Source organism: Marmota marmota, unplaced genomic scaffold (genome assembly GCF_001458135.2).
Source record: "Marmota marmota marmota unplaced genomic scaffold, marMar, whole genome shotgun sequence".
Lineage (NCBI taxonomy): Eukaryota > Metazoa > Chordata > Mammalia > Rodentia > Sciuridae > Marmota > Marmota marmota.
In genome coordinates this window covers 3,277,267-3,301,972 of record NW_025999990.1, presented here as the reverse complement: position 1 = coordinate 3,301,972, position 24,706 = coordinate 3,277,267, and the positions used below count along the sequence as shown (strand labels likewise).

The following is a 24,706-nucleotide window of genomic DNA, read 5'->3' as shown; positions in this document are numbered from 1 at the left end:
CCCCTCCCCTCCCCCTCGGCGGCGCGCGCGGAGCTGGTTTTCCGGGTTCCCCTGGACCGAGCTGGATCCTGCTTTTCGCCAAGGCAGGAAGTGAGTTTCGCACGGCAATTCCGGGCGGTGTCACGAGTGAAAAGTTTTTTTTTCTCCTTTCGGCGGAGATCCTAGTTGGGGCTGGGAAACTCCTGCAAAACTCGAGGCCAGGAAGCCAGCCCGCATCCCAACCCCCACCAAAGCAACCCACTCTTCTTCGGGAGGCCACTGCACATCCGCTCTCACCCGAGAGAGAAATTCGGCTGGATCCTAAGTGACTAATGAAGGGAAGGAAATCATGTCAAGCGGAGCCTTGAGAAAGCTGCCCTGAGACACTGTCCGACCGAAAGGTAATTTTCACGAAAGTGTCTAGAAGTCGCGAAGTTCGTGGGCCGGAAAACAGGCGATAGTATTTTTACTTTGCTCGAGTCGACGTGCATTCTTTTTTCAAGTTAAGAGTGGGTAGCATTTTAGGAGCTAAATAGTAGACCTGATTTTTCTCCTCCTCCTACCATCTGGACTCTTTTCTTTTCTCTTTTTATAAGGGGTTGTAAGAATGCGGTGGGACGAAAAGTTTTCCGCAATCGGAAGAAAGAGTGCCTTTGTTCAGCACAGGTCCCGAAGTTTTAGGTTTTCGGAACATATACATTGTATATTAAGTTGCTGAAACTGGCAACTTTTGTTTTGGAAGAAAGGTCGCTGGAGCGAGTGATTTGCTGTTATTGAGATGGCTGCCGCATTTGTTTATGTTGATGCCGATTGTTTTGGTTTCTGCGATAATCGTTTATGGAGACACTTTTGTTCAAACCCTTATAAATGTATTTGCTTGGACTTTAGTTGTTTTTCAGGGCGAGGTAATAGATTTCTTTATTTGTTCTTTTCAAACGTTTTGTACCCTGTAATGCTTGTTTGGTTAATTGAAAGCATATGTCTGCTAGAAGTGTAACAGATCCATTACGAAGAAAAAGGACGTTGTAAGGGTTACAGAGAGAGAGAGAGAGGTATGATTAAAAAAACAACACACACTTGGAAGTAGTTGATTTGTTAGGACTTCTGTACTTCAGAAGAGCCTATATAGGAAGGGAAGTAAAGCGCTTAAAATGATTTTTCATGGCAGTCACGTTGATGGTGATAAAATGTGCTTTTTGAACTGTCCGATCTTCAGATTTTTGTGTTCTCCTGATTTTGTTTGGTTCTGTCTGATAAGTGTTAGGTACCTACTGAGTGGGTGGGAATTTGTCAAGCGTGGCAGACATTCCACCAGTCAGAGTTATGAGCATTTCTGAGCCAATGGGTAGGCTTCATAGATCAAACTAGTTTTGGTTGCAGCAAACCCGAAATGTTGTTTTAGTGTGTGTCTTTTTTAGTTTTATTCCAGTGCTGTTGTGGTAAAGAGAGGTCAAAGATAATAATGTGCTTTTGAACAAATATTAAATAAGAGATTCTCTTGGTCGGTATATCTTAAATGTAAACTGATGTTTAGTTAATCATATGCTACCAAAGTTATTACCGGAAACTGAGGGAAAAGGGTTGGCTTTCTTTAGTTCAAAGAAAAAAGGTAGGTTTTAAAGATCAGGATCTAGTTATTCCACAACTTGTTCTTGGCTACTTCATCTTTAAGTATATTTCAAAAAGAGAATCTTTTAACTATTACTATGTATTGTTTTGTTCCTAGAGCCCGGTGTCTGAAGTTTTTTTTTTTTTTTTTTTTTCCTTTCAATTTTTGGTAAAATTTGTGAACCATCCAGTAATTCCTGTAAGTCTGAGTAGCTTTATCGAGGATTTTAAAGTGCATAACTGATCTGCTTTATGATTTTGGATGATTTTAGGCAGCAAAGGAGATTATTCTTGGGCATTTAAAAGTGGGGAACAAAATAAATGACATTGAACTTCAGTTTCCTTATAAGGCTTATACTTGGCCCCAGAGCAACAAAGCCTTAATAGAGCAAGTCTTTTTTTTTTTTTTAACAGAGACTTAGCACTTAGTGAAGATGTTTTTCCATGTTTGTAACTTTTATATTAAAAAAGTTTCATCACGCTTAAAAATGATTGTTTAAACTCCTGTTTTTAGAGATAGTTGCCCCCCCCCCCCCAAATTTAGGGAAAAATAAGTAGGATGTTTTAAGTTCTGATAACATAGTTTTAAAAGGGAGGTGTTCACTTTGTAATTATCTTTAGTTCCTTTCCCCCTTCAGTAAGGCATAATTGACTTTGTAGTTTACTTCCAATTAAATTTTGTTAGCTTAGCACTGAATGAGTTTTAGGTTTTATACTGTTGTCAAACTATAAATATTTTCAAAGCCTTGTTTATAAATGTGACAGGTTTACAAAGAGGCTTAGAAAGGACAGTTAAAATATTTCAAAATGATTTAAAAGTTTGTGTATTAGTATTGTGTGTGTTTTCTTAAACTGGCAAATATAGAGTACTTCCAGAGCTTTTGCTTATATTGCACAAAATGCACATATAAAGTCTCTGTATTGAAAGTAATCATGAATTTTCAGATCATCATCTAGTAGGTATTGAGTTATGAAGTCTCCTTGCCACTTGGGATCAATCTATTGTGAACTTCATGTATAAAAAGCCTATAGAGGTTCAGATGTGGAAACCAAATTTTTGTTATGTGCTACTTTGTGTCATTGGTAAATCTCTAAAGTTATTATTTTAGACATTATTGGTATTGAGCTATTGGTAGTAAACAGTATCTTCTAAGAAATACTTTAAAATTTCAGAAAATTTGGTGCATATTTAGGCATTTGTTTGAAATAATTGCCTATGGATAATATGATTTAGATTTTAAGGCTTTTTTTTTAAAGAAATAGATTATGGAAGTATTTACAGAGTATTTGGGGTTTTGATGAATTTTAGTGATGTTGGATAGCAGAATTAATTTTTTTTTTGTAATTGCTACTATTTTCCACATTCTCTTTAAATACTCATACTTTGTTTTTTGTATTATCATTTTGACCCTTTTGTCTTGATCATTCATTCTTTTTTTGGTACATGCTTTTTGGACTATTTATGTTATAAACCTCTGAAGGTATTTTTTTTTCCTTTTCTGAACTGTTCATGATAGATTATGCAACTTTTGAATATATACTGTTATTTCCATGGTAAATCTATATGTGAATTATGCTCTATAATATCTGCTTTTGAATTATCTCAAGGAATTTGTTAATTTCTGCCTTGTACTTTTAAAAAATTTTCGTTTTCTCTTTCTGGGTTCCTGTCAACACTAACTCCTGAACTATGCTACTTCCATTTTTCAGATTTACTGTTTAGTTTTCTCCAGTCTTTGGTTTCCTACCTGTAAAAAAGAAATCTAATTATTGTTCAGCTCTTTTCTAATTCCTTTAGGTTCCTATTTTTATAGTTAGCTTCATTTACTTCCCCTATTTGTCCATGTCTACCAGTTGTTTATTAATTATGTTTTGCCTTTCCCTTCTTTTTCAAACTTTATTAGTCTGCTTATTATCTCAAAAAACTGTTCAAAACATGCAGTAGAAAAAATTTGATCAGCCCCATTTAATTTTGAATATTCCTTTTGTATTCCATCTTGGTATACATGTCAGTATTTTGTTTTGATATGCATTAATATACTGATTTGTTTTTATTTAGTTTGTTTCCTCAGTTTCCTTCTTTCTCTTTAATGTCCTTAGGATTAACTGTTGAAATCATATTAGATTGTTAAACATTCTCATGTCTTGACACTCTGCAACCTCCCTACCTGACTGTTGTTGTTGTTTTTGGTGTGTGTGTGTGTGTGTGTGTGTGTGTGTTTAGCCTCTCTAAATGTACATGTGTTTATGGGTATCTTCCTTCTCCTTTTTGTTTCTTTCTTTGCTTTTTTAAATGTTCCTAAAATTTTGAAGTTGCCTATTTTTTTCTCCTGTGAGATAAGCACATGGGCACTCTATTCACACTTCAAATTTTGTTCCAGGCCACATTAGGTGAAGGTCTTGCCAGTCTTTATAAATGATGGCATGTGAGACAGTAGAAAAGAAGAATATCTAAAAATTAGCTTAATAAACTCTACTACTGTTTGGAAGTCATTTATACATTAATAAATTCAGATATAGAGAATATATAGAAAAACGAGAAGATAAAAAGATGATATTATGTAATCAAATATGTAAAATAAAGTTTTTGGGCTTCAATTTTAAGGACATCCTTATTCAAAGTCCATTTACTTTTGTACATAGTGAGCTCTTGGCTTTTTGGTGTGTAAGAAGGGGGTAAGAAATGCACATTGACAACATCATGTAGTTATGACCTGTGGTATTACAGTGAGGGAATAGAAAAATGGAAAGAAGACTGAATAACTTAGAAGATATAAGTACTTCTCAACTTAAGATGAGAAGCACTTATATCGTCTAAGATAAACCTATCATAACAGGAAAATATTGTAAGTCAAGAAAGCATTTAAGAGGCTAGGGCTGTAGCTCAGTGGTAGAGCACTTGCCTAGCATGAGTGAGGCACTGGGTTGATTCTCAGCACTGCATTTAAATAAATAAAATAAAGGTTCATTGACAATTAAAAAAAAAAAAGAAGAAGAAGAAGAATGCATAGAATGTACCTAACCTGAACATAATGGCTTAGTCTCACCATTTTTTTTTTTTTTTTTTACCAGGATTGAACCCAGTGATGCTTAACTATTTTTTTTTTTTAATATATTTTATTTAGAGATGGGGTCTTGCTGAGTTGCTTTAGGACCTTGCTAAGTTGCTGAGGCTGACTTTGAAGTCGTAGTCTTCCTGCCTCAGTCTCCCAAATTGCTGGGAATTTAGGCAGCCTACCCTATCTTAAATGTGCTCAGAATACTTCCATTAGTCTACAACTGGGCAAAATTGTCTAACACAAAGCTCATTTTATAATAAGGGGTAGAAAAAAATCTCATGTAATTTATTGAATACCTGAATTCAAAGAAACAACAACAACAAACAACAAAACCCCTGCAACCCAGTAGAGTATTGATAGTTTACTCTCAATCTTGTTCCATGGTTTGTGAGAGCATATTGTATATGTTGTATATGCTTTGCTAGCTGGGGAAAAGATCAAAATTTGAAGTATGGTTTCTTTTTCCCTTTTTTTTTTGTGTGTGTGTGTGGTACTGGGGATTGAACCCATTAAATTATAGTTTCTACCAAACGCATATCACTTTAAAAAAAAATTTGTTCTAATTAGCTGTATATGACAATAGAATGCGTTTTGACACATTGTACCCAAATGGAGCACAGCTTCTCATTCCTTTGGCTGTAAGCGGTGCAGAGTCACACCAGTCATATAATCATACATGTATGTAGGTTAATAATGTCCCTCTCATTCCATTATCCTTCCCACTCCCTCCTTTCTCCTCACTTCCCTCTGTCCTACCGAAACTTCCTTCATCTCCACCCCCTGCCCCCCGAATTATGGATAACATCCGCTTATCAGAGAAAACATTTGGCCTTTGGTTTTTTGGGGATTAGCTTACTTTGCTTAGCATGATATTCTCCAACTCCATCCATTTACCTGCATATGCCATAATTTCATTTTTCTTTATGGCTGAGTAATATTCCTTTGTGTATATATACCACATTTTCTTAATCTGTTCCTCTGTTGAAGGGCATCTAGGTTGGTTCCATAGTTTAGCTATAAACTTGATATGGCTGCATCACTGTAGGATGCTGATTTTAAGTCTTTTGGGTATACAGTGAGGAATGAGACAGCGAGTCAAATAGTGGTTCCATTCCAAGTTTTCTGAGGAACCTCCACACTGCTTTCCAGATGCATATCACTTTTGCATTATTGTAAAGAGGAAAAATTTTAAGGTGAACCATCAAGTCAGGGATCATATCTAGAGTAGTTTGGGACTACTTACTTTGGGGCAGAGTGCCTTATACATTTCATTTGCCTGTCAGAAGTCATTTTATTATAAGATGGATAATTATAAGAAATAGTCATAGCCCTAAGTCCTCCGTTCTCAAACTTTTTGGTCTTAGAATCCTTTAAACTTACAAATTACTGAGAACCCAGAATTTTTGGCTTATGTGGTCTATTTCCTGTATTTCCTGTATTATAAGCTAAAACAAACTTAAAATACTAAATATTGTTCTAATAAAAATATAACTACTTTCCAAAACAAATAACAATTTGTGTCTTGGTATCCATGGAAGATTGTTCCAGGGCCTAACCTTTCATACCCAAATCTGTGGATGCTAAAGTCTCTTATATAAAATGGTATAGTATTTTCATATAACATACATAGTCCTCCCTATGTACTTTAAATTATATATGTATGTATGTATCTATTACTTAAATACCTAATACAGTGTAAGTGCTAAAAGTCTCTGTGTGTTCAGAACAGATGCAATTTTTTTCTTCCTAATATTTTCAGTGAATGAATGATTGTGAAATGAACTCATGGATATAGAGGGCTGTCTGTAATTGAGCAAAAGGAGTGGCAGTTTTGTATTTTTGCAAGTTTCTATGTGTGGTTTAAAAGAAAACAGCTTAATTCTTTATCAATTTCTTCATTCCATCTGTTGTAATATGTTGTTTTGGTTAAAGTATATGTAGAAAATACAGCCTTATATGGATGATGTAGTTAGAAAAGGGAGGAATTTTTTCCTGGCCTTTTAAGATAATTGTGTATATACTCTTTGCTATCAAAATTTGATAAGTATTTGATAAACCAGAATTTGACAAGTAGTGGTTTTCTACAGGTTAGTTGAAATGTTGAATCTGAAATCATATCACTGAAAATTTCATTTCGTATCATTATCTTGTACTTTGTATCTTTTTTCCTTGTACTTTGGATAAATCTTTTACCTTTTTCATGATTTTTGTAACATCCTACATCGGTGACTTGTAAAATATTGGTTCATTGAATTATATGTATTTTCCAAATATTGACACGTCTAATTATGCAGTAGCAAACACAAGATTTTAAGTTATTTTTTGTTTCTTAATAGATATACTTGGTTTATTTTGAATTTTTGTTACTTTTTACTTCACTTATTTTGTTTTACTAAAAATATCTTTGAGCATTGTGGCATTTAAAAATCTGGGAATTTGTAGTAAAGATACATGTACCTGCCAAGATGCTAGTAGTTTTGCCCACTATTGCTTTCATATCATCAGTGTAAAATGTCAGTATAATGGAAAAGGGAAAAATAACTTTAGAGTATTGTTATGAAGAAATAATTTTGACCTTAAAGACTTCTTGAAAAGTGTCAGGACTAGGGGCTGTGGATTTTCAGGACCTGTGGACCACTCTTTGAAGACATTAATGGGTTGGGATTTGTGGAGCTTTCATTACTTCCTTTGATTCTTTTTTTTTTTTTTTTTGATCCTTTGGTATTGCATTTTGGGAGAATTCCACCCCCCTCCTATTTTGGGAGAATCAAGTGGCTTGATTTTTTAGCTCATTTGGTTTTCAGGGTTTTTTTTTTGGGGCGGGGGGAGTAGGTGGGACATGGTGGGAACCAGGGTGAGGGCCGTTACCGGGAATTGAACTAAGGGGCGCTCAACCACTGAACCACCTCCCCAGCCCAGTTTTGTATTTTATTTAGAGATAGAATCTCACTGAATTGCTTAGTGCCTCACTTTTTGCTGAGGTTGGCTTTGAATTTGCGTTCCTCCTTTCTCAGCCTCCAAATGTTAGATTTTTCATGGAGGTCAAAAAGTTTTATATTATGGCCCAACTTTAATTGTACTGCTCTCTTAATTGTACTTTGTTTTTCCAGCTCGAGGTCTTCTTGCTTTGGTTATTGCTTAGAAGAGGAGAGAGAGGAATATATAACAAATGGGTTTCTCCTTTAGGGTGTGTGAATAGCTTGACTTCTTCCTGTCCCTCAGCAGATACTCTTGTTATTTTCACATACTATCGGGCAGCTCTCCCAATTACAGAGAGCTGTATTAGACACTTAAATCATGCATGTTCTACTATGGTTTTATTACTTGGCTAACTGACCAGGATATACATCTTCCAATCCTCCTTGCTAAGGAAATTCAACATTTTTAGAGATTGCATTTGATGCTTGTTTTGGGTACACAAATGTGTACCCTCAAATGTGTAGTATTATCTTCTTATCTTCTTGGGATAAATTCCAAGACCTCCAGTTGATGCTTAAAACTATGGATAGTCTCAAACTCTATAATTTGATGCCTTTTCTGTCTTGAGTAAGCACTTGCCACCCACTATGACTTCTGTTTCTTTCTGTGCTGGAGGTGGAACCCAGCCTCACGCAAGCCTTCTACTACTGAGCTGCATTCGCAGCAGAATGATTGTATCTTTTGCAGTTTGAGGTGCAGTAACAAAACTAACATGAAATTCTTTTTCCTTCTTTACATTTTCCTATGTAGAACACATTCTTAATGAAGATCTTAGCACCTTCAGGATGCAATTTTTTCTCTCCTTATTAATTGAGAAGAAAGCACTTTATGGCTGTTTTGGGGCATATATAATTGCCAGCATAACTTGTTTTGGGGGTTATTATTAAGTAAAACATAAGTACTACAATACCTCTGTAATGGATCTGATAACCTAGGTGACTAATAAGTAACCTGAAAGCAGTGTATCAGTGTCTATACTCTGGACAGAGGGATCATGTGAACTTCCATTATGTTACTCAGAATGGTGCACAAGTGAAAACTTACAAATTGTTTGTTTCTGGAGTTGATCATAGGTAACTGAACATGGTTGACCATAGGTAGCTGAAATGGTAGAATGTGAAATAGGGAATAGGGGGTATTGTATTTTGTTGTCATCTCTTCCTCTTCCAATCCACATGGTATTCTCAAATTACTTTCTTTTCTTGTCTGTGACATACCCTTTCTATATTTTCAGTACTATTACAGATTTTATGAAACTTTTTTTATATTTTAGTTTTTGAGACAAAGACGGACATGCAGAAAAGTTGGAACTATTTGTTCCTGAATCATTTGACAGTAAGTTGTCCACCTGATGACCTTTCACACTGAAATACTTTTGTGTTCATTTCCTGTGAACAAGGACATTTCCCTATGTATTATGACCATCAAAATCAGAAAGTTAGCATGAATACATGACTAACGTCTGAACTCCACCAGTTGTCCCCATATATTACATTTAGTTATCTCTTTATTCTCCTTCAATCTGGAACAATTTCTGCCTTTACAGAGAACTTTACTAGAGGCTTACATCATGCATACTCTACTATGGTTTTATTGACACTTAAAAATTACAAGCCTAGTTATTTTGTAGAATACTCCTCAATTTTCATTTGTCTAATACTTTTCATGAATTGGTCTTGGATTAGATTTCATGGTTAAATTTTTATGATTAGATCTTTGGCAAGGTTGTCATAGATGTGATGCAGCTTTCTCCTCCTTGCATCTTGGGAGGTGGTGGCAATTCAGTTAGTTGATAAAAGTTGTGACTGCCAGACTTGTCCTTTCCGTATTTGTAGTGTATGAGTATTTTGTTGGGAGGGTGGGATAAATAACTTTGAAACTATGTAAATGTTTTGTTCCTCATCAGATTTTAATTTATTTACATCTCCTAGACTCATGGTTTCCTATTCAAAGTGTTGTAATCCTTTATCATTTATTTTAATGCTTAAATAGTTCTTGATTTGGCCAATGAAAATCCTTTCCAGCTGGCTTACTCTCTTATCTCTCTCTCTCTCTCTCTCTCTCTGTCTCTGTCTCTGAGAACCTTCATCCTTTTTAGTACAATGAGATGTTTTAAGTATACCTTGTACTTTCCTTTGTTATTTTTAGTGGAAATGTATTTAGAGGCCCCAAGTCCTCTCAGTGTATAGAGCTAGGAGACATTTGTGTATACACATACTTTCATATTTATTTATGTATATGAGAAAACTAGGAGACTACAATAACCCTAATTTTAAAAAATTATCTTTTTTAGTTTTTAGGTGGACAAAATATCTTTGTTTTATTTTTATGTGGTGCTGAGGATCAAACCCAGTGCCTCATGCATGCTAGGCAAGCGCTCTACCACTGAGCCACAACCCCAGCCCAATAACCCTAATTTTAATCGAGCACCATAGTATTCATTCTATGTTTTTTTTTCCTTTCTGTCTTTGTAATTTATCTGATCAGTAGAAACTAGTTTTCCTTTTTATGAAGGTATTGAGGTAAATATTTGTTCAGACATTTTGAGCCAGAAGCTCTTATAGTACAATACATTCCTGATGTATTTCTAAAGGAATAAAATTCTAAAGTGTAAAAATGGCAAGCTTTAATTTTATAATAAAGTATACTTAGGTGAAATATTTCATTCCTCAGTAATTCCAGGTTACTCTGAAAAGTGGGTATTGAAAGAATTTTGGTGGTGGGAGGGTACGTGTTGCCAGGGCTCTAACCCAGGGCCTTGCACATCCTAGGCAAGTGCCCTACCATTGAGCTAATCCCTAGTCCAAGTTCAGTACTTTTATTATGTGCTTTGAATAAGTTCCTTGGGCTGGGAGTGTGGCTCAGAGGTAGTGTGCTCGCCTAGCACACGTGAGGCGCTGGCTGGGTTCGATCCTCAGCACCATATAAAAATGAAATAAAGATTGTGTGCTACCTACAACTAAAAAATAAATATAAAAACAAAAAGCAAGTTTCTTGTGGGAATAATTGTTCTGTTTCAGTATGAAGGCAGTGATTTTGATACAACTGTGTTTTTCTATATGGAAGTTCTTTTGTTTGCATCATCCCAAAGTTTGAAACATATTTCTATGCTAATGATGTCCTTGGAATTTTAAACTTAAGTTAATTCTAGACTCTGAGTAAAGAATGTTTTGTATTAGGACCCTATACAAAACCTATAAGCTAAAATAAATCATCTTCTGGCTAAGGCTGTCACCTAGCCTAGAATAAATTGATTTCACTTCCCCTATCCCTGGAGATTTTGGAAGTGATTTAAGAGACATACTGAGATAGCCTTTGGTGACTAGAGATAATTTGGGTGCCCTTTTTAATCTCTGTGGTCTTCAAAAGATATAGTTAATTGTTTTGGTGCTAACTCTAGGATTGTAGGGACTATAGATAGTAGGTGCTATTTGTCATGAATATATGATATCAACATAGTGTACTGTCTACTCTTTTTTTTTTTTTTTGAAAGCCATTCCCAAACCAGAGAGACCCTGAGTCATCTTCCTCAGTTACTGAAATCAGAACCATTCTTACCAGTTCTGTCTTTTAAGTATCTGTAGAGTGAGGTGCATTAGGGTAGGATAGGAAAGTGGGAAAAGCAGAGAAGAGCTTTTTGTAGGCAAAGGGTTGAAACAATTACCTTATTTTTTAAAAATGATTGTAAAATTAATCTTCCTATAAAAATCTAAATGTTAATATATAACATGGAAAATAAAAATTTTCCATAATCCTGTCTCCCAGAGATACTCCTTGTGTGTTTAGTTTAAAATTATAGAGTGAAATTCCCTTCAAAGACTTATCTGTTTGCATTTCCACCAAAACTGTGTAAGAGTACTTTGTGTACATTTTGGAATGGATTTCTGTATTAGTACATTTTTTTTGTTCCATGATAAAATACCTCAGGCTAAGGACTTAAAAAGAAAAGAGGTTTATTTAGCTCCAAGTTTTGGGGGCTAAGTAAAGTCTGAACAGTAGGGTGCCGATTCTTTCTGGGACCTTCTTGGCTGCATCACCTTATGGCTGATGGCACCACAATGGAAGGAGAGTGTGAAAGAGGGTGAGAACACTGGGCAAGACTGGAAGCCATGGAGAGACTCTGAACTCCCACAGTGCATTCCTAGGGAATGCCCTCAATTGACACAGAGACCTCCCACTAAGCACCCCCACTCCTTTTGCTTTGCTGGGAATAGAACCTAGGGCCTTATCTATATTCTCCATAAGTATTCTAACACTAAGTTCCATCTCTAGCCCTAGGCCTTAACCTCTTAAAGGTTCCACACTTTCACCCTGGGGACCAAACTTATACTACTTGAGTGCTTGGGGGACAAATCACATCTAAGCCATAGTACTATTTGTACCTCTGTACTATAATATGTAGTATAGTATGTAAGAATATAGACTGGGAGTCAGTGCTTGAATTTAAATCTGCTTATTAATTATGATATTGACAAGTTTAAAATAAATAATTCTTTTAGTGTAGTATGTTTTATATGCTTTTTGTGTTCTAATTGATGTTGGTTTGTTGCTTTATGCCTTGGTTATGGTGTTTGCTATATAGAAATTTAAATTCTAATGTAATTAGATTGATCAGTCATTTTGCATTTTGAATTTAATCCTATTGGAAATAATTTATGCCAATTATAAAAGTAACTTAATATTATACATTTGGCTTAAGGATATACTCAGGTAACTTTATTTTCTGTAGATTTCTAACCATTTGTAACACATTTCTAACACATTTGTAACATTGATCAAGATTTTAATAGTACCCTTTTATTTGTAATTGAATCATAAATATATTAATTAAATGGTATAGTCTAATATTTTGTAATTTAATATACAAATTAACAAGTACTTTTAAGAACAGTTTTTTTAAAATTTCTTTTTTAGTTGTCTATGGATCTTTTATTTTATTTATTTATAGTAAAATAAAAGATCCATCGACAACTAAAAAAAAAAAAAAAAAATTAAGCCTGAGGATCTGGTGCTGAGGATCAAATCCAGGGCCTCACACATGTCAGGTAAGTGCTGTATCACTGAGCCACAACTCCAGCCCAAGAACAGTTGTTATTTTATAACCCATGTTTTTAACTACAAAAATTTCCCTTTAACTTTCTCCCATTGCTTGATATAGTCCCCAACACTATAGAAGTTTGATTAAGTCATTCTTTTTTTCTCCTTTTTTATCTCCTTATCCTTTTATTTGACTAAGTGTTTCCCCTTATATTACTGTAAACCCCTTGAGAACTGGGATAGTATTTTATTTCTATGCTTTCATTAGGGGGCAGGACTGTACTTACTTTCTCTAGCATTGTGTACCCATTGAAATGGGAAGAAGAAAAAGGAAATTTGTTAAACTCTGAATATTTGTTAGAAAAGCAAAAATTCTTGGGTAGATTCTTTAAAAAATTTTTGTTTAGTTGTAGATGGACACAATATCTTTATTTTTATTTATTTATTTATTTTTGTGTGGTGCTGAGGATCCAACCCAGGGCTTCACACGTGTGAGGCAAGCACTCTACCAATGAGCTACGACCCCAGTCCTTGGATAGATTCTTTAAGAACGACTTCTATTTTTCTTCTGCCCATTAACTGCACCCTGAAGGTGTCTTCAGTCATCTGAGAAGCACTTCTTGAACCTTGTTGTTCCTTTACTTTTTGCTTTATCTCTAAAAAAATCAATTATAAATATTTTCATTGATCTTAATATTTAGGATGATGCTTTAGTAATGACTTTATGTACGTATGTGATTATATACATCAAGTGATGTATATTTGGGTTCTTTATGTAAGTAGAGTTTACAGTTATAATAAACTAATTTATGTACATAAATGTTTCACAAAGAATATTTGTCACTGCTTATGCCTTAAGGTTAATTTCTGTCAATTTACGTGTTTCATTGATCAAGATTTTAACCTTCTTATAGTATATGTAGTAGATAATTAGGTGTACATGAAATGCATGCTCCCCAAAATGTTGATATTTTCCTCATATTCACTGTATTGTTGTAATTGACTTAGAAGTAATCTCGTTTGGATAAACCTTTTTCCTTTTCTTTTTAATTAGCAGAAAAGGAAACTATTAGCTCAGTGAGGGAAGTGAAATACTGGAGATAATTTATTAGTGTCCTGAGTGAAATTAAAAAAGTGGATTCCAGTTTCCCAACTTTATTAGTTTTCCCCTTATATTAGCGTTTAAAAAATTTTGAAGAATATTTTTAGAACAGTAGTATTTTCTAAAGATTTTAAAATAAGTATTAGAGAAGAAGAGTTCTTTCTGGGTTCACATAAGTAAGGAAATTTTGGGTTTGTACATTTTTCTTATTATTTAAAAATTTATCTTTTAAGTTGTAGATGAACACAATAACTTTAATTTATTCATTTTTACGTGGTGCTGAGGATTGAACCCAGTGCCTCACTAGGTAGAGCTAGGCAAGTGCTCTAACACTGTGCCTTGTTTTTTTTTTTCTTTTTGGAAGGTGCCAGTTTGTCAAAGATGATTTTATTTTAAATTAATTAATTTATTTTACAGTAGAATGCATTTTGACTGTAATACACAAATGGAGCACAACTTCTCATTCCTCTGGCTGTACATGGTTCAGAGTCACTACACTAGTGTAATCATATGTGTATATAGGGTAATAATATCTTCTCTTTCTACTGTCCTTACTGTCCTCACAACCCACCCCTCACAAAACAAAGTTTCTTCATTCTTTCCTATCCCCTGCCCTACTATGGATCAGCATCCACTTATCAGAGAAAAATGGTGGTATTCATATTTTTTCAAAACATTTATTTTTTGTTTTGGGGGGATTGGCTTATTTCACTTAGCATGATATTCTCCAACTCATCCATTTACCTTCAAATGCCATAATTTTATTTTTTATGGCTGAGTAATATTCCATTGTGTATATGTACCACATTTTCTTAATCTGTTCTTCTGTTGAAGGGCATCTAGGTTCCATAGTTTAACTATTGTGAATTGAGCTGCTGTAAACATTGATGTGACTGCATCACGGTAGTATGCTGATTTTAAGTCTTTTGGGTATAAACTGAGGAGTGGGATAGCTGGGTAAAATGGTGGATCCATAAAGATGATTATTTTTAATTTTAGAAATAACTGGAATAAACTAGCTCAGTTTACAAGAAATGGTGGTATTCATATTTTTAAAAAAACATTTATTTTTTTAGTTGTAGGTAGAAACAATACCTTTACTTTTTATTTTTATGTGGTGCTGAGGATTGAACCCAGTGCTTCATGCATGCTAGGCGAGCGCTCTTCCTCTGAGCCACAACCCCAGCCCGTGGTATTAATGTTTGAGCCAAAAAGTTTCACAGGAAGGTTTATCTTAAAGCTGTACATAATTCTGTAACATGAGCTCAGATTTTTTTCCACATGAACTTAAGTTTTTTGAGTAGTTTCAGGTTTATAAAAAAATTGAGTAGAAAGTATAGGAAGTTCCCATGCCTCTTCCTCTCCATCTCCTCTATTAACGTCTATATTCTTGTGGTACTTTTGTTACAATTGATGAGCTAATAGTGATAGATTATTATTAACTAAAGTCCACTCTATATAATAAAGTTCACTCTGCGGTATACATTCTATGGATTTTGACAAATATATAATGACATCCATCATTGTTGCTAAGAATAGCAACAGTATATTCAGTGATGTGGAATACATGAGGTGAGTGACAGCAATGTCTTAAGGGATGGGAGCAAGGAATTGAGAATATTGTTTTAAGGCGCTTGCATTATTTGAAATCAGATTATTTTTTACTGGGACATATGTGGGACTAATGTATTAATGTTGAAATGACATATCGCATACCTTTAAAGAAATCATATTTGGCAGTTTATGGAAAATTAAAATTTGAATATTGGCCTGTTTAATTTCTGAGAAATAAGCAAGTGATTAAAGATGAAAACGGAAACACTCTCATCACTAAAATTTTGTCCATACAATTGCTGGTTGACTGTTTATATACAATTCTGCTTATCTATCAAGTTCAAGTATCATTGTTTCCGCTGAAGCTTCCCTCAATACTTATGTATTTCCTTATTTGGATTTATAATTCCCTCCCATTTACTTATAGTGATAAAAGATAAAAAATTTACCTTCTTGATCATTCTTAAGTGTACTGCTTCAGTGGCATTAAGTACGTTCATATTGTTGTACAGCCCTCACCACCACCATCTCTAGAACTCATTTTCATCGGGCAAAACTGAAACATCATATTAAATAATGATCCCTTTCCCCTAGTCCCTGGCAGCCACTGTTTCTTTTTTAAGTAACTCGGCATGTGTTCTCAAGGTTCACCTGTGATGTAGCATACATAAGTCAGTATTTCCTTTTTTTACAAAAAAGACTGAATAATATTCCATTATATGGATATATGTCATATTTTGCTTATCCATTCATCTGTGTATGGACACTTGGGTTGATTTCACATTTTAGCTATTTTGAACATGGGTATATGAATATTTCTTTGAGATACTACTTTCAGTACTTTTGTAATATATCTGGAAGTAGAATGCTGGATCAAAATTTGCTAATTTTGTGTTTAATTTTTTGAATGATTGCACTATTATTTTCTATAGCAACTGTACTTTTTAATATTTCTGTCAACAGTGCATAAGAATTCAGTTTCTTCACATTCTTACATTTCTGTTTTGTTTCTTTGAGAGTAGTGATACTATTTGGGTGTGAGGTGGAATCTTATTGTACTTTTTGATTTATATTACCCTGATGATTAGTGATATTGAACTTCTTTTATGTGCCTATTGGCTATTAATGGAAAAATGTCTATTCAGAAAGTTCTTTGCCTGGTTTTAAACCCAAGGTGTTTTGTTTTTTTCAGTTGTAGGAGTTCTTTTAAAAAAAAATATATGTGTGTGTGTGTGTGTGTGTGTGTGTATATATATATATATATATATATACATATACATATACATATACATATATATGTAGATGGACACAATACCTTTATTTATTTATTCAATTTTTTTATGTGGTGCTGAGGATCAAACCTAGTGCCTTACACGTGCTAGGCAAGCACTCTAGAGTCACAATCCCAGCCATTGTAGGAGTTCTTGATAATAAATATCAAATATTTTTTTCCCATTGTATGCTATTTGTTTATACTGTCTTTTTTTTTTTTTGGTAGTACAAAGGTTTGAACCTAAGGCCTCACACATGTTTGATAAGAATTGTCACTGAGCTACATCTCTACCCTTCTTTTAAACATTTATTGTTCCTTTTTATTTGAAGACAGGCTTGCTAAATTCTACCAAGGTTGGCCTTGAACTTGGGATCCACCACCTCCATCAACTTCCTGGAGTAGCTGGAATTATAGGTGTGTCCCACTGTGCCTGGCTGATACTTTTTTTTTTTTTTTGCTATAAATAATTTTTAGATTTACCTGACAGTAGAGTTTTTGACATATTATACTTACATAGAGTTTAACTTCCCATTCTTGTGTTTGTACATGATGTGAAGTTACACTGGTTGTGTATTCATGTATGAATGATACTGTCTTGATTGGTTCAAAAAATCGAATTGGTTTTTGGTTGTTTATTTTTGTGGCCTGTGCCTTTGGTGTCATATCAAAAAAATCATTGTGAGGATTGGGGATGTGTCTCAGTGGTAGAGCTCATGCCTTCCTTAGGTGAGACCCTGGGCTCAAAAAGAAAATTTTAAAAAGCCAGATTCTATTTTGGAAAGCTTATAGTTTGATTTTATAATTTAAAAAGTGATTAGCCATTCAATTTAAAATTTAAATATACAAACTTTTTTATATTGTTTTTAAATTGTTCTTGGACATTGTTCTTTAGACTTTTTTTTTTTTTTGAAAGTGAAGTAAAAATTCGAATATTTCCTCCTCCAGTTTACAAATGTTTAACTTCAGATTTCTCTTGTGAATTACGTTTTCTATTCTGAGATAATTATAGATTCACATGCAATTTTAAGAATTATTCCAGTGAGATGGGCTCAGTGGTGCTCACCTATAATCCCATAGGCTCAGGAGGCTGAGGCAGGAGGATTGTGAGTTCAAAGCCAGCCTCAGCAAAAGCAAGGTGCTAAACAACTCAGGGAGACCCTGTCTCTAAATAAAATACAAAAAGGGCTGGGGATGTGACTCAGTGGTCCAGTGCCCCTGAGTTCAATCCCCAGTACAAAAAAAAAAAAAAAAAAAAAAAAATTTACAGTGAGGTTTTGTGTACCTTTTATTCAATTTCCTCTAATGGTAATATTGCATAGAATTATAGTATCATTAAAATTGTCAAGACAGAATAGTTCCATCATCACAAGTATTCCTGTTTTTTTGTCTTTTTATTACTGGGATTTGCCTCCCTCCCAAACGCCCTTTTCTCTCCATTTTGTCTTTTCAAATAAATGGAATTTGCTTTCATACTATGGAGATTCATTAAAGTTGCTGTGTATGTAGAACCATAGTTTGTCTTTTTTCTTTTTCTTTTTTTTTTTAAGTACTGGGGTTTGAACCTGGGGACACCCTATGACTGAGCTATATCCCTATCCCTTTTTAATTTTTGAGACAGGGTCTTTCTTGATAAGTTGCCAAGGCTGACCTTGAATTGGGGCTCCTTCTGTCTCAAGACTCCCGAGTACTGGGGTTACAGGTGAGAGCCCCTATGCCCAGTTTGTTTGTCCATTTTTATTTTTGATTACTATTCTGTGATATGGATTGGATATACTACCAGTTTACAATTTCACATTGAAGGGCATCTTGGTGATGAAGGCACATAGGTTTTTCCTTTTTGTGTTAGGATCTGCTATTCCATTCTGCCTTTTTATTTATGCAGTTAATTTGCTGTGTTAACTTTCTGTTTGGAGATCTTTTCAAATGATATATCAAGGACCCTCCTACCCCCATTCTTTACTGGGGATTGAATTCAGGGGACACTTTACCATTGAGCTACTTCCTCAGTTCCCTCTCCCCACTTTAAAAAAAAAATTGAGAAAGGGTCTTGCAAAGTTACGCAAGCTGACCTCAAACTTGTGATTCTCCCGTGTGAGCCTCCTGAGTTGCTGGGATTATAGGTGCACACCTGTCAAGGACATCCTTTTTTTTTTTTTTTTGGTACCAGGGATTGGACTCAGGGACACTCAACCACTGCATCACATCTCCACCCTTTTTGTATTTAATTTAGAGACAGGGTCTCACTGAGTTGCTTAGGTCCTTGCTAAGTTGCTGAGGCTGGCTTTGAACTTGCTATCTTCCTCCCACAGCCCCCTGGGATTACAGGTATGTGCCACTGTGCCCAGCAAGGACATTATTATTATTTTTTGGATTGTTTTTCTCTTTTTCTTTATTCATATATTAGTATCCTCATACATTCAACTTGGTTATTACTTTTTGGGGGGGAATTGATTGAAGATTTGAAATGGCTTTTAGTAGCATGTGGATACATAATTAATAGAAATAGAAAATGAGATCCAAGAGAAGGAACATGGAAATAATATAATTTTTAAAGTTATGTAAGTAATTTAGCATAGTTGTGATAGAACTTGAGAGCTAGCTAAGCTTACTTGGAGCCAAGGTTCTTATTACACTAAATAATCATATCACAAATTCTTCAAAGGAGATAAAGATTTTCCTTGCATTGTCTTTTACAGTTTCTAAAATGTGAATTCCCTTAAGAAAGGGCTATTAAGTAATGAATGGACAGTGTTACTGACAGTGATTTTTTTGGCACATATTCTATATCAGGCCTTTTTCTTACTGATAAGAAAAGGGTGAAATATATAAAAAAAAATGGGAAAGGTAGATTATGAGGATAGGCTAATAAGTGTTGGTTTTGTTGTATTCTTAAGTTGATCTAAGGATAAAATAGACACGAATGGATACAGTTATTTCTTACACTCCTCTAGACATTGTTTATATTTGGACTTTTGCTAGCTACTTTTAGGATTTTACTTCCTAATGAAAAGATGACATACTGGAGTTTGTTTTGCTTATTGATGCTCTTGAAATGAAGTGAGGAACTGGTGTGTTAATCATATTAAAGTTGAGCCAGGTGCTTGGTGCATACCTATAATCCCAGTGACTAGGGAGGCTGAGGCAGGAGGATTGCAAGTTCAAAGAGCCTCAGCAATTTATGGAGACCCTAAGCAACTTAGTAAGACCCTGTCTCAAAATTATATAAAAAAAAAAAGGGTGGGGGGACCAGGGATGTGGCTTGTTAAGTCCTTCTGGGTTCAGTCTCTGGTACCCAGGAAAAAAAAAAAGAGAACTCTTTATATCTAAGTAGAAGTCCATTTTTTTTCCTTAAAAAGTTTTGCTTAAATTATTGTGAAGCTTGTGTTTTCTTCAAAAGTCAGGTTCATATTTGCTTTTGACACTTAATGTAAGTGCTTTACTGAGACCATTGAAAATAGCAAAGTATATAATACAGATGATTTTGGCTTAGGAAATCTTTAGGCTTTCAAATTGCATTACCAATCACATATTTGTGGCATTAAAGAAATTCTCAGTCATGATCCTAGGAAATCCTTAATTTTGAGCTGCACAGTATTCTGTTTTGCTTGATAGAATTAGATAAAAAAGTAAACAAATGAAAAAACACACTTTCATGTAATCAAAGGGGTGACTTTCAGTGAAGTGTTGTTTAAAACTCTTTATGATTGAATGTTGGAATATTAGTACCACTGGCAGATTGTATTTCCTCTAGTTCATGCTTAACCACTCCTTTTTTCACAAAAAGTTAAACACCAGAATTATTATTATTTTTTTAAAATTTTATTTTGAAGTAATTTTGTAATTAAAAAAGAATTGTGGGAGCTGGGATGTAGCTTAGTGGTAAAACACAACACTTACCTAGCATGTGTGAGTTCAGTCTCTAACCCCCTCCCCTCAAATTTGCTAAGATAGTTCAGAGGGAGTGTATGTTATATATGTATGATATATATATCTATCTATCATACATATATAAAATATCTGTCTATCTCAACATCTTATGTAACCATAGCACATTTATCAAAACCAAGAAATTAGCCTTGGTGCATTAGTATTAATTAGTCTATAGGCTATATTTTAATTTTACCAGTTTTTCAACTAATTTCATTTTACTGTTGTAGAATTCAATCCAAGATGTAACATTTAGTTTTCATGTCTTAGTGTCTGTCCTTCAATCTGACAATTTCTTAGTTTTTTCTTGGTATTCATGATCTTGATTTGTGAAGAGTTCTACTTAGGTATTTTGTAGAATTTTCCTAATTTTAGATTTGTCTTTATTTTTTGCTTTTCATTATTAGACTGGGTTAATGGTATTTTAGGAAGAATACCACTCAAGGAAAGTGCTTTTCTTACTGTATTAATGCTTTAGTCAGCTTTTTTTTTTTTTTTTTTGCTGCTATGACCAACAGATCTGAACAATTTGAGGAGAAAAAGTTTATTTGGGGGCTTACTGTTTCAGAGTTCTCAGTCCATAAACAGCTGACTCTTCCTCAGAGCTTGAGGTAAGGTAGAAACAACATCATGGCAGAAGTATGTGGCAGAGGAAAGCTGTAGGGGATATCACCAGAGAGCAGAGAGAGTGCTTTACTCAATAAGGACAAAATATATACCCCAAAGGCATGCCTCAAGGGATCTACCTCCTCCGGCTACACCCTACCTGCTTTATCACTGTGAATTCCTATGAGGAGATTAATTTACTGATTGGGTTAAAGCTCTCTTACCCAATCATTTCACCACTAAACCTTCTCTTATTGTCTTACACATGAATTTTGGGGGAACATCTAATATTTAAACCATAGCAGTTAGGAAGAATGTATAATCTTAGAGTGATATCTCCCCCACGCCACTACTGAGGATTTTACCCAGGGATGCTCTACCACTGAACTATATTCCAAGCCCTTTTTAATTTTATTTTTGGAAGAGGTTCTTGCTAAGTTGCCCAGGCTGGTCTTAACCTTGTGGTAGGTATAATTTTCCTGCTTCAACCTCCCCAGTAGCTGGAATTAATAGGTGTGCACCACCATGTGTGGCCTGAACATTTTTTTTTTTTTTTAGTTGGAAATGTGAACTTGATTACTTGACTGGGTAGTATCTATCAGGTTTCCCCACTATAGAGTTACTGTTTTTATCTTTCCATATAATTCATTTGTTAGAAATCTAGCTTTCAGGGGAAGGGAAGTTTAAGCTCTACTTCCTTCATAAAGAAACTATTAATATTAAGGCATAGTGTTTAAACTACCACATAGTTATTTTGGGGGACACACATAGTTATATTATTTCTTCTTAAAGGTTTTCCTAATAACTTTAGCATTCATTTTTTAAAAATATTTTTATTAGATATAGATGGACACAATGTCTTTATTTATTTTTTATGTGGTGCTGAGAATCTAACCCAGTGCCTCACACATGCTAGCCAAGTGCTCTACCACTGAACCACAACCTCAGACCTTAGCATTCATTTTTAATATTTTCCTTTAGAACCAGTTGTCTTATGGTATATGTTAATTGGCGAATAAAAGGGAATATGGCATAGTGGGAAAGCTTATCTAGTTAATACAAATACCAGTAAAGAGTACATAAATAAAAATGGGGCAAATTCAGTCACTTCTTACGTTTGGAATTCATTTGATCTATGTGATGGTTCTGGGTCCCAAGTTTTGCTTATCCCAATATATTAGAATGTAGATTTTGTGAGGGCAATGATTAAAGTCAAGCGTGTGCTGGGTTATGACTTGATTTTATATATAGACTAAATGCTAATGACAGGCCAGTGGAAACCTTCAGTTTAACCTTCCTCCCAGATTAGTCATGTGAAAATAAAGTTGGGATAGTTAGGAGAATGCTGTTTCTAAAGGTGGCTCACCTCTGTGTTTTTATCCTATTTCTCTCTATGGTACCTTACCTGACATTGTATAACTATTTTATCTTGCCTACTGTGTCTCTCTTGTGTTGGAATATAAATTTCAGGAAGGCAAGGATTTATTCTTTACTTCACGGCCTTGAACATTGTATGATATGTAAAAAGTGCTCAATAAATAAGTAAGTGGAAGAAAAAAATAATTGTAACCACTGAGCCACATCCCTACCCCCTTTTAAATTTTTTATTTAGAGACAGGGTCTCACTAAGTTGCTTAGGTCTTCACCAAGTTGCTGAAGCTGGCTTTGAATTTACAATCCTCCTCCTTCAGCTTCCCAAGCCACTAGGATGCAGGCATGGTCCTTTGTGCCTGGCCTTGTTCCAGATTTTAAAGGGAATGCTTTCAGTTTTTCCCCATTCACTATGATTTTGGCTTTGGGTTTTTTATATATACCTTTTTGTTTTTTTTTTTTTTTTTGGTACCAGGGATTGAATTCAGGGCATTTAACCACTGAGCCACATCCCCAGCAGTGCTCCCCTGCCACCTTTTTTTAAAAAAATATTTATTTTTTAGTTGTAGTTGGACACAAAACCTTTATTTATTTATTTTTATGTGGTGCTGGGGATTGAACGCAGAGCCTTGTGCATGCTAGGTGAGCTCTCTACCACTAAGCCACAACCCCAGCCTGCACCCGTTCTATTGTATTTTATTTTGAGACAGAGTCTCACTGAGTTGCTTAGTGCCTTGCTGTTGCTGAGGCTGGCTTTGAACTTTAATCTTCCTGCCTCAGCCTCCTGAGCTTCTGGGATTACAGGCGCATGCCACCGTGCCTGGCAAATACTAAGTATTTTATATAAAATAAAGAATTTGTATATAATAAAAAGAATCATGATTTTCTCCAACTTCCAGATGCCTTTTTGAGGTGCCTTTATATTCTATTATTAATCTGGGGGGGGCATAAAAATTATACTGCAGACTCTAATAAGTCTGGAAACAAGATTAAATACTGTATTTATTATAGTCTTCTCTTTACTATTGAAGTTATTTAAACTTAGAGATATGTCCCCTGAAAATTTATAAGGAGATAGAAAAACATAAAGAGCTTATTATTTGAATGTATAACTAATATATGTATATATATCTATAATTTCATATTTCCTACCTTTACAAACACCCTGTGTATTAATTTGTTTTTATTTCAAAATCATAGAACTTGTGGTTTACAATTTGAATACTGACTTAAAGGATCTTAGATTGAAAACTTTTGGAGAAATAAGCCTTCTAGGAATGCTTGCCTTTTATTTTTGTGGGTCAAGGGACTGAAATGTAAATGGAGCTTCACATACCGTTTATCTAATTTTAGAATTATAAGTCAAGCTTGAACCTGCCTAATGAAATGTTTTATCCTGCTACCTTCAAAAGTATACCTTAATAATGACCCAGGAAGCCGGGCTAGAATTTGGTATTCTCAGATTCCCGAATATCTTGTGTAAGATTATGGTGGTACAGAGACCCTTTTTTTCATAGCTCTTTACCATAATTGAGGGGATGTAGGCACACCTATATCAATATATCAAGTTGTTTTTACATCTTCTACATAAAGTTGACTTTTGCTCAGCTTTTAGGCCTAAGGGTACAGATTCTAATAGTGTCATCCTTTAACTACAAGACTGGTCTAGTTAAAGAAGTTTTGGAATTTGGCTCTGGGATGTTTGGGCAGGAAATTCTAGGGTCCTTTATGCCCACAGTACTAAGTCTAGAATTAGGGGAGTAGGAAGCAAGTGCTTTAGAAGGACAAGTTTCCTTTGTCCTAGGGACTCCTTGCTTTATGGGAGGGCTGTGCTGCCATCATGGGACCCTCCAAAGCAAGGAGTGCAAGATAGAGTCACTGTTGTTTAGGTCCAAGGGATGAATGTTGGTATAGTTTCTTTTCCCTGTAACTTTACTACAGTCATCCAAGTCATACAACAATTTCCTAAGTTGTTTTTGGTGGTGCTACTTTATGTAATTTGACCAAGTGATCTTTTTCAGTTGTTTTTAAACTAGAAGTAGTAAGGATGAGATGTACATATGTTAAGGCATTGGTTAGATCGGAATAGTGTTTGGTTGTCATTCCATTATAAAAGCAGAGATTGTAGAGTACTTATTTGCCATTCTTTTGTGGCTGTACTGAAAATTAGATCCAACCCCCAATCCCTCTAGAAGTTAGAGATCTGTGTTT

General features: G+C 34.7%; 1 protein-coding gene across 1 annotated transcript in view; it reads left to right on the top strand.

Moving 5' to 3' along the window:
• Nucleotides 1-24,706, top strand: part of Erbin (erbb2 interacting protein) — a 128,789-nt gene continuing 104,083 nt past the window's right edge. Inside the window, exon 1 of the mRNA XM_048806579.1 lies at nt 1-380. The gene's annotated coding sequence lies outside the window, so the exon portion shown is untranslated. The remainder of the gene's footprint in view (nt 381-24,706) is intronic.